Source organism: Triticum urartu, chromosome 2A, assembly GCF_056163025.1.
Source record: "Triticum urartu cultivar PI428250 chromosome 2A, HENAU_Tu73, whole genome shotgun sequence".
NCBI lineage: Eukaryota > Viridiplantae > Streptophyta > Magnoliopsida > Poales > Poaceae > Triticum > Triticum urartu.
The window spans coordinates 105,871,526-105,882,493 of record NC_141874.1 but is presented as its reverse complement, the minus strand read 5'-3'; positions in this window follow the sequence as shown (position 1 = coordinate 105,882,493).

The window sequence follows — 10,968 nt, the reverse complement described above, 5'->3', positions numbered from 1 at the left end:
ACCGATGTGCCAGGTGTCTTCCTGTTTTTCGCTGTTGTTGCTTTGTCATTGCTTGCGTGTCATGCATTGCATATCATGTCATCATGTGCATTTCTTTTGCATACTTGTTCGTCTCATGCATCCGAGCCTTTTCCCCGTTGTCCGTTTTGCATTCCGGCGCTTCGTTCTCATCCGGTGGTCATTTCTACCTTTCTCTCGTGTGTGGGGATTAAACATTTCCGGATTGGACCGAGACTTGTCAAGCGGCCTTGTTTTACTACCGGTAGACCGCCTGTCAAGTTTCGTATTATTTGGACTTCGTTTGATACTCCAACGGTTAACCGAGGGACCGAAAAGGCCTCGTGTGTGTTGCAGCCCAACACCCTTCCAAAGTGGCCCAAAACCCACCTAACTCTGCTCCATCATCTAGAGCGTTCGATCACGATCGCGTGGCCGAAAACCGCACCTCATTTGGACTCTCCTAGCTCCCTCTACCTATAAATATGTGCTCTCCTCTGAAATCTCGCGTAGTCGAAACCCTAAAAATTCCCCTGCTCATCGCCGGACATGTCCACCCCGCCGCCAGACACATCCAGCCGCCGCGCCAGACGAATCCAGGCGCGACACGTCAGCGCCGCCGCTCCTCTCTCTCCTCCCCGCCGCCGGGCCCGAGGGAGCCCAGATCGGGCCCGCCCCGGGCCAAATCGGGCCGCCACCGCCCGCGCCCTTCCGCGCCTCGCCACTGCCGCCATGCGCTCGCCGCTGCCCGAGCCTCCCCGCCGTTCGCCGCCGACGGCCCGAGCTCACCGGCTCCGCCGCGCCTCCTCTCGCGCCGGCCGGCAGCCTCGGCTCGCCGCCACCTCGATGTCGCCGACGCCGCCCGCCGTTCCGCCGCCCCGCTCTGCCTCTTCCCCGCGCCGTCGTCACGCCGGCAAGCCACGCCCGCGCCGGCCTGCACTTCACCGCTCTAGCCACCTCCCTCAACTCCGGCGAGATTCCGGCCGGATTCGGATCGGGACCAGATCCACCAGTCCCCGATCCAAACGCCCTCGCCCGTCCCCGCCCCGCTCCGTCCCGGAACCGCCTCGTCCCGAGTTGACTTTTTCCACGGGGTAAATTTCTTCTAAGTCCTGAGATTTCACAGATCCATATGCCTATGTTCATGGCCTCGTAACTTTGCATCCGTAGCTCCGATTCATGCATATAGCATATCAAAATGTTCATCTCAGAGAGTACATCATTTCATTCCATTGCATCATTTTCATTTGAGTTCATCTTGATGCCCGAAATGCTGTTAGAAGAGGGCTACTTGAGATAATTGTCAGATCTGCTGCTCCATTTAGACTTTTGTCATTTTTGCCATGATTATTGTGTGCATGATATGCCCTGATGCTCTACATATGTTTTGTTAAGGGTTTTGTCATCTTTCGAGAGGTGCAACCCATGTATTTTTGTGATGTGTGTGGTGTCTAGTGCAAGCTTGCCAAGTGAGGCACTTGGTAATTCTGTTTTCAGGGACTTACCATTTCCATTAAGTCCTTGACCTGTTTATCTCATGTTGTCATATGTTCATGTTGTTTCCTAGTGATCCGTGCCTCTTTTGAGGATGATCAGTAAGGATGTTTTATTAATATTGTGGTGCTCTATCCATCCATGTCTTTGTTTGTAATTATGGAGCACCCTAGCTTGAGTCAATCGAGCTCTACTTTTGCTACTTTGCGAATCTGGGCAGATTGTCAACTTGTTTGCAATTTTGCCGATGATATTGTAGTTGATCTGTGCATGCTATGCTATTGTTCTTGCCATGTCTAGCTTGTATTTTGTGTGTTCTTGATATATGTATGCTTATCTTGTCATGACTTGCTCCGTAGTGAGTGCATCGAGCTCGTAAACATGCCTACTTGAGTTATGTTTCAGCATGTGCCAGTTTTCATTAAGTCTGAAAACTGATTATGTTTTTGCTATGTTCACGTGCTTGTTAGTATATTTTCTGATCCCTTTTGGCTCAAGGTCACTAAGGGACTTTTGTTAAGCTTTTTGAGTAGCTCCATGCCATGTTTTACTTTGCCATGTTCAGGTCCTGTAGCATGTACTTTTGTTGCTCCGAAGAGTGCTACTTGGTCTGAAATTCCAGACAAGTGTTAATTTCACTAAGTCTGAGATCTGTTTGCCATATGCATTTTTGCCATGCTTGTTTGAACCTGTTAATGGGTGAATTGGCCGTAGCTCAGTGCTAGAATTTTGTTAAGCATCTTGAATGCATCCCTGCCATGTATTTTGTTGTCATGTTTGAGTGCTGTAGCATGCTCATCTCATTGCATTTAGATGATTACTTGCTGTAAATCGCAGACCGGTGTCATATTTGAATCGCTTGCCATTTCCAAACCGTGACTCCGATTCCGGCGTTCTTTATATCGTTTTCAAGCGATTTCATCTCATCTTTCCAGTGGCACACTTGGTTTTCCAGGTTGAGGCCAGGTTCATGCATTCCTTGCCACATCATGCATATGCATCGCATACCGCATCCCGCATATCATACCTTGTTCATGTGTTGGTTTGTTTACTATGTTGTGTGCTTCTTTCTGGTGTTTGCTTCTTCGGGTTGATTCCGGTAACGTCGCGTTTGTGAGGATTCGTTCATCTACGTCCGTTTGTCTTCTTCATGGACTCGTTCTTCTTCCTTGCGGGATTTCAGGCAAGATGATCATACCCTCGATATCACTACTATCTTTGCTTTGCTAGTTGCTCGCTCTTTTGCTATGCCTATGCTACGATACCTACCACTTGCTTATCATGCCTCCCATATTGTTGAACCAAGCCCCTAACCCACCTTGTCCTAGCAAACCGTTGATTGGCTATGTTACCGCTTTGCTCAGCCCCTCTTATAGCGTTGATAGTTGCAGGTGAAGATTGAAGTTTGTTCCTTGTTGGAACATGGAGATGTTGTTCCTTGTTCGGAACATGTTTACTTGTTGGGATATCACAATATATCTTATTTAATTAATGCATCTATATACTTGGTAAAGGGTGGAAGGCTCGGCCTTATGCCTGGTGTTTTGTTCCACTCTTGCCGCCCTAGTTTCCGTCATATCGGTGTTATGTTCCCGGATTTTGCGTTCCTTACGCGGTTGGGTTATAATGGGAACCCCTTGACAGTTCGCCCTGAATAAAACTCCTCCAGCAAGGCCCAACCTTGGTTTTACCATTCGCCTCCTAGCCTTTTTTTTTCCTTGGGAGTCGCGCATCCCGAGGGTCATCTTTATTTTAACCCCCCGGGCCAGTGCTTGTCTAAGCGTTGGTCCACACTAGAGCCTCTTGCAACGCCACCTCGGGGAAACTCGAGGGCTGGTTTTAGTTGTACGGATTGCTTATCCGGTGTTGCCCTGAGAACGAGATATGTGCAGCTCCTATCGGGATGTCGGCGCATTGGGTGGTCTTGCTGGACTTGTTTTACCATTGTCGAGGATGTCTTGGAGTACCGGGATACCGAGTCTGATCGGAATGTCTCGGGAGGAGGTCTATTCCTTCGTTGACCGTGAGAGCTTGTCATGGGCTAAGTTGGGACACCCCTGCAGGGATTTGAACTTTCGAAAGTCGTGCCCGCGGTTATGGGCAGATGGGAATTTGTTAATGTCCGGTTGTAGAAAACCTGAAGTTGACCTTAATTAAAATGAATCAACCGCGTGGGTAACCGTGATGGTCTCTTTCCGGCGGAGTCCGGGAAGTGAACACGGTTGTTGGAGTTATGCTTGACGTAGGTTGTTTTAGGATCACTTCTTGATCATACTTTTATCGACCGTGCTTTGCCTTCTCTTCTCGCTCTCATTTGCGTATGTTAGCCACCATATATGCTAGTCGCTTGCTGCAGCTCCACCTCATACCTTTTACCTTACCCATAAGCTTAAATAGTCTTGATCGCGAGGGTGCGAGATTGCTGAGTCCCCGTGGCTCACAGATACTTCCAAAACCAGCTTGCAGGTGCAGATGAGTTGACGCAACCAAGCTCAGGAGGAGCTCGATGAAGATCTTGTCCTTGGTGTTGTTCCGTTCTAGTTGATCAGTAGTGGAGCCCAGTTGGGGTCGATCGGGGACCTTGTCGCATTTGGGGTTCTTCTTTTATTTTGGTTCCGTAGTCGGACCTTGATTGTATTTGGTTGATGTAATGCTTTATTCATGTAATTGTGTGAAGTGGCGATTGTAAGCCAACTATGTATCTCTTTCCCTTATGTATTACATGGGTTGTGTGAAGATTACCTCACTTGCGACTTATGCCTTCAATGCGATTATGTCTCTAAGTCGTGCCTCGACACGTGGGAGCTATAGTCGCATCGAGGGTGTTACAGTATGTCTACTTAATGAAACACAAGTCTGAGACCTTTGAAAAGTTCAAGGAATTTCAGAATGAGGTAGAGAATCAACGTGACAGGAAAATAAAGTTCTTATGATCAGATCGTGGGGGAAAATATTTGAGTCACGAATTTGGCACGCACTTAAGGAAAATGTGGAATTGTTTCACAACTCACGCCACCTGGAACACCTCAGCGTAATGGTGTGTCCGAACATCGTAATCGCACTCTATTGGATATGGTGCGATCTATGATGTCTCTTACCGATCTACCGCTATCATTTTGGGGTTATGCTTTAGAGACTGCCGCATTCACTTTAAATAGGGCTCCGTCGAAATCCGTTGAGACGACACCGTATGAATTATGGTTTGGAAAGAAACCTAAGATGTTGTTTCTGAAGGTTTGGGGATGCGATGCTTATGTCAAGAAACTTCAACCTGAAAAGCTCGAACCCAAGTCGGAAAAATGCGCCTTCATAGGATACCCTAAGGAAACTATTGGGTATACCTTCTACCTCGGATTCGAAGGCAAGATCTTTGTTGCCAAGAATGGATCCTTTCTAGAGAAAGAGTTCCTCTCGAAAGAAGTAAGTGGGAGGAAAGTAGACCTTGATGAGGTATTGCCTCTTGAAACGGAAAGTAGCGCAGCTCAAGAAAATGTTTCTGTGATGCCTGCACCGATTAGAGAGGGAGTTAATGATAATGATCATGAACCTTCGGATCAAGGTACTACCGAACTTCATAGGTCCACGAGGACACATTCCGCACCAGAGTGGTACGGCATCAAGATCTATAGAGATAGATCGAGGCCTCATTGGTCTTTCACAAAGCACGTACCTTGACAAGATATTGAAGAAGTTCAATATGGATCAGTCCAAGAAGGGGTTCTTGCCTGTATTGCAAGGTGTGAGATTAAGCACGGCTCAATGCCCGACCACGGCAAAACATAGAGAAAAGATGAGTGGCATACCCTATGCCTCGGCCATAGGGTCTATTATGTATGCCATGTTGTGTACCATACCTGATGTGAACCTTGTCGTAAGTTTGGTAGGAAGGTACCAAAGTAATCCCGGCATGGAACACTGGACAGCGGTCAAGAACATCCTGAAGTACCTGAAAAGGACTAAGGATATGTTTCTCGTTTATGGAGGTGACAAAGAGCTTGTCGTAAAGGGTTATGTTGATGCTAGCTTTGACACAGATCTGGATGACTCCAAGTCACAAACCGGATACGTGTATATTTTGAATGGTGGGGCAGTTAGCTAGTGCAGCTGCAAGCAAAGCGTCGTGCCGGGATCTACATGTGAAGCGGAGTACATGGCAGCCTCGGAGGCAGCACATGAAGCAATCTGGATGAAGGAGTTCATTACCGACCTAGGAGTTATTCCCAATGCGTCGGGCCCGATGACTCTCTTATGTGACAACACTGGAGCCATTGCCCTTGCCAAGGAGCCCAGGTTTCACACGAAGACCAGGCATATCAAGCGTCGCTTCAACTCCATTCATGAAAATGTTCAAGATGGAGACGTAGATATTTGTAAAGTGCATATGGACCTGAATGTCGCAGATCCGTTGACTAAACCTCTTCCACGAGCAAAACATGATCAACACCAGAACTCTATGGGTGTTCGATTCATCACAATGTAACTAGATTATTGACTCTAGTGCAAGTGGGAGACTGTTGGAAATATGCCCTTGAGGCAATAATAAAATGGTTATTATTATATTTCCTTGTTCATGATAATTGTCTATTGTTCATGCTATAATTGTGTTATTCGGAAATCGTAATACATGTGTGAATACATAGACCACAACATGTCCCTAGTGAGCCTCTAGTTGACTAGCTCGTTGATCAATAGATGGTTATGGTTTCCTAACCATGGACATTGGATGTCATTGATAACGGGATCACATCATTAGGAGAATGATGTGATGGACAAGACCCAATCCTAAGCATAGCACAAGATCGTGTAGTTCGTCTGCTAAAGCTTTTCTAATGTCAAGTATCATTTCCTTAGACCATGAGATTGTGCAACTCTCAGACACCGTAGGAATGCTTTGGGTGTGCCAAACGTCACAACATAACTGGGTGGCTATAAAGGTGCACTACGGGTATCTCCAAAAGTGTCTGTTGGGTTGGCACGAATCAAGACTGGGATTTGTCGCTCCGTGTGACGGAGAGGTATCTCTGGGCCCACTCGGTAGGACATCATCATAATGAGCTCAATGTGATCAAGGAGTTGATCACGGGATGATGTGTTACGGATCGAGTAAAAGAGACTTGCCGGTAACGAGATTGAAAAAGGTATAGGGATACCGACGATCGAATCTCGGGCAAGTATCATACTGATAGACAAAGGGAATTGTATACGGGATTGATTGAATCCTCGACATCGTGGTTCATCCGATAAGATCATCGTGGAACATGTAGGAGCCAACATGGGTATCTAGATCCCGCTGTTGGTTATTGACCAGAGAGATGTCTCGGTCATGTCTGAATGCCTCCCGAACCCGTAGGGTCCACACACTTAAGGTTCGATGACGCTAGGGTTATAGGGAAAGTTTGTACGTGGTTACAGAATGTTGTTCGGAGTCCCGGATGAGATCCCGGACGTCACGAGGAGTTCCAGAATGATCCGGAGGTAAAGAATAATATACAGGAAGTGAGGTTTTGACCACCGGAAGTGCTTCGGGCGTCACCGGTAATGTACCGGGACCACCGGAGGGTTCCGGCGGTCCACCGGGAGGGGCCACCAGCCCCGGAGGCTTGCATGGGCCAAGAGTGGGAAGGGACCAGCCCCTGAGTGGGCTGGTGCGCCTCCCACCAGGGCCCAAGGCGCAGCTAGGAGGAGAAGGGGGAAACCCTATGCCCAGATGGGCCTAAGGCCCACCCTAGGGCACACCCCCCTCTCCCCCTTTTGGCCGCCCCCTCCATCCCATCTAGGGCTGCCGCCCCCTAGGGGTGGGAACCCCAGAGGGGGCGCACCCTCCTCCCCTCCTCCTATAAATAGTGGGGGCTTGGGGGCTGCCAAGGACACGAGTCTCTCTCTCTCTCTCTCGGCGCAGCCCTACCTCTCCACATCCTCGTTCTCCGTAGTGCTTGGCGAAGCCCTGCTGGAAACCACCCTGCTCCACCACCACCACGCCATCGTGCTGCTGCTGGAGTTGTCTTCCCCAACCTCTCCCTCCTCCTTGCTGGATCAAGGCGCGGGAGACGTCACCGGGCTGCACGTGTGTTGAACGCGGAGGTGTCGTTGTTCGGCGCTCAGATCAGAATCGACTGTGATCTGAATCGCTGCGTGTACGACTCCTCCAACCGTGTTCTTGCAACGCTTCCGCATCACGATCTTCAAGGGTACGACGATGCACTCCCCTCTCTCTCGTTGCTAGTTTCTCCATAGATTGATCTTGGTGATGCGTAGAAAATTTTAATTTCTGCAACGATCCCCAACAGGAACATATTGGATATTGGACTAAAAAGGTTGAAACGGCGCGAAAAAGATTAAATGTGCTCTTCAAAAGAAATGACCATACTGCTGTTATGGAAAGGAAGAAAATCCTCATGGAGATGGATGAACTTTTGATAAAGGAAGAAATAATGTGCAAGCAGAGATCGTGTTTGGACAAAATGAAATGGGGTGATAGGAACACAAAATTATTTCATAGAAAGGCCACATGGAGAGCTAAGAAGAATAATATCTCGGCCCTTAAAAGGAGCGACGGACGGGTCCCTCTCTCATGATGTGGACGAGATTAAAGGTATCACAAACTCATTTTTAAGAATCATTACTCTTGGGACAATACAGTAAACCCTTCTCATATTATCTCGCTTGTGAAACCTCTGGGGAATGATGAGATGAATGAGGATCTTTGTAAGCCTTTTACTGAAAAAGAGATTAGTGATGCTCTCTTTCAAATTGGTCCGTTGAAGGCTCCAGGGCCAGATGGGTTTCTAGCTGGTTTTTTCGAGAGGAATTGGGGTTTGCTAAAGGAAGATATTGTTCTTGCAGTTCAACAATTTTTTATTTCGGGATGTATGCCAGAGGGGATAAATAATACAACTATTATGCTTATTCCTAAAGTGAAGAACCCCCAGTTGATAAAAGATTTTCGGCCAATCAGTCCATGCAATGTCATATATAAAATTATCTCCAAGTGTCTTGTCAATAGAATGAGACCTCTGTTGGACGCTATGATTTCTCCTACCCAAAGTGCGTTCATTCCTGAAAGATTAATTTCTGATAATGCTCTCATAGCCTTTGAATGTATGCATTCATTGAGTATGCTAAAAGACAGTTGGGGTGAATACTGTGCGTACAAGCTGGACCTAGCCAAGGCATATGATCGTGTGGACTGGAGGTTCTTGGAAAGTATGATTCAAGCATATGGTTTTGCTCCAGTTTGGGTTGAGTGGATTATGACCTGTGTTACGTTAGTGAAATTTTTTGTGCGGTTTAATGGTCAAATGTTAGATTGATTCCAACCTTCTTGTGGTCTCAGGCAAGGGGATCCTCTATCTCCTTACCTATTCATGTTTGTGGCTGAGGCCCTTTCGTTGTTACTTCATGATGCTACGGCGAAAGGGGCTATCCAGGATTTTCGGCTGAACAGACATGCTTCATGGTTCTCATATTTATTATTTGTTGATGATAGCCTTCTATTTTTTAAGGGTTCTTTGGAGCAAGCTCTGGTCATTAAATGGATTTTGGCAGCTTATGAGGAGGGGACGGGTCAATTGTTAAGCCCGGATAAATGCTCAGTTTTGTTTGGTAAAAAGTGTAGTCTGGAAGATCAAGTTTCTATCTTGGTGGTTCTCAAAATCACTGTTGATGGTTTTGAGGATAAATATCTTGGTTTACCTATGCCGGAAGGGCGGATGAAGGCCGGTAAATTCCAGTCTACAAAAGATAAAGCGCTTAAGCGGGTTTCAGACTGGATAGAAAAATATGCTTCTAGCGGAGTGAAGGAGTTCCAGATTAAGTCAGTCATACAGGCTCTTCCGGTCTATGCCATGGGTATTTTCCAATTTCCTGCTTCTATTTGTGAAGAGTTATCCCAAATCGTTGGGAATTTTTTTGTGGGGTGACCAGGAGGATAGGAAGAAAACTCATTGGCTGGCGTGGGATAAGTTGACAAGACCCAAAGATGAAGGAAGTAAGGGATTTAGAGATTTGAGATTATGTAATCAAGCGCTTTTGGCGAAACAAGCTTGGCGTTTATTGGTTTTTTCGGACTCGTTATGTGCAAAGGTGATGAAAGCAAAGTATTATCCTCATGGACATTTGCTAGACATTGTATTCCCTCATGTGACGTTGACTACTTGACAAGGTATTGTGCATGGTCTTGAGCTGCTGAAAAAGAGGGTCATTTGGAAAGTTTGCGATGGTGCAAATATAAATATATGGAGAGACAGTTGGCTTCCTAGAGATTCGGGTCTTCAAATTTCTGCAAAAAAGAACAGAACCAGACTCAAATGTGTGTCTGAGTTATTCATTGGTGGCTCAAAAAGATTGGATGAGAATCTTATTCGGCATCTGCTCTTTCCACATGATGCTGAGGAAATTTTGAAGTTGCGTATTCTGACTGTTGGTGAGGGATATTTCATTGCTTGGCACTATGAGAAAAATGGTTTGTTCTCAGCTAAAAGTGTGTATATACTTGCGCTCAAACCTAAGGAAGATGAATCTGTATTTCATGCACTGGTAAGTTGTCCCAAGGCTCATGCGCTACGTTTGGTGGTAAGAGGGGTTTGGAATTTACCAGATGAAGTGTTTTTCAATTTTTGGGGCCGGATTGGTTATTTATCTTATTAGATCAAGTAAGGCCGCCGGTGCGTGAGCAAATTATATTCATGTTTTGGAGAGCATGACACCCGAGGAATGATTTGATTTTTGATAAGGGAAAGGAAAAAAATCTCCGCTCTGTGAGTTTCATTCAGGATTATTGGGCGTCATTCTCGTCCTGTCATCCCAATGTGAAGACGGAGATTAACATCAAAGGTAAAGAGAGGGTGGATGGCTTAAATTTTACTAATGATATGCAAAAGAATTTTGTGACTTGGCAGGCTACCGCTACGGAGTTCATTAAGATTAATGTTGACGCAAGTTATGTGGAGGATTTAAGGATTGCAAGTGTGGGCGTCGTGGCCAGGAACCATACTGAAGAAGTTATCATGTTGTCTTAGGATTATATTGGGGTGTGCAATAGCGCGGATGAAGCGGAACTGAGAGCGACCCTTGTGGGGTTGTACATTGGTATTACTCTCCACAAGCCCATCATTTTAGAAACTGATTGTTCTTTTGTGGCTTCTTTCCTTGAAAATGATCTCAAGTTGATGTAAAGGTAGAAGCATTGAGTTTATCCGAGTTGATGATAAATTGTAAGATATTCAAAATTAACAGAAGGGCTAACAGGATGGCGCACGAGATTGCGAAGTTCAGCTTTGATAATAGGTCTGATGGTGTGCTTCTTAATAGTGTTCCGCCCTGTGTGGCTGAATTTGTAACGGATGATTGTATGAATATTTAAAATTAATTAATATATAGGAGGGGTTAAAAAAAGAAATTTGACCCCATCATCTCACCAAAATGACGCACCTGAACTCCAACAAGGCAAGAATCATCTGCTTTTCTCCGCCTAATCCC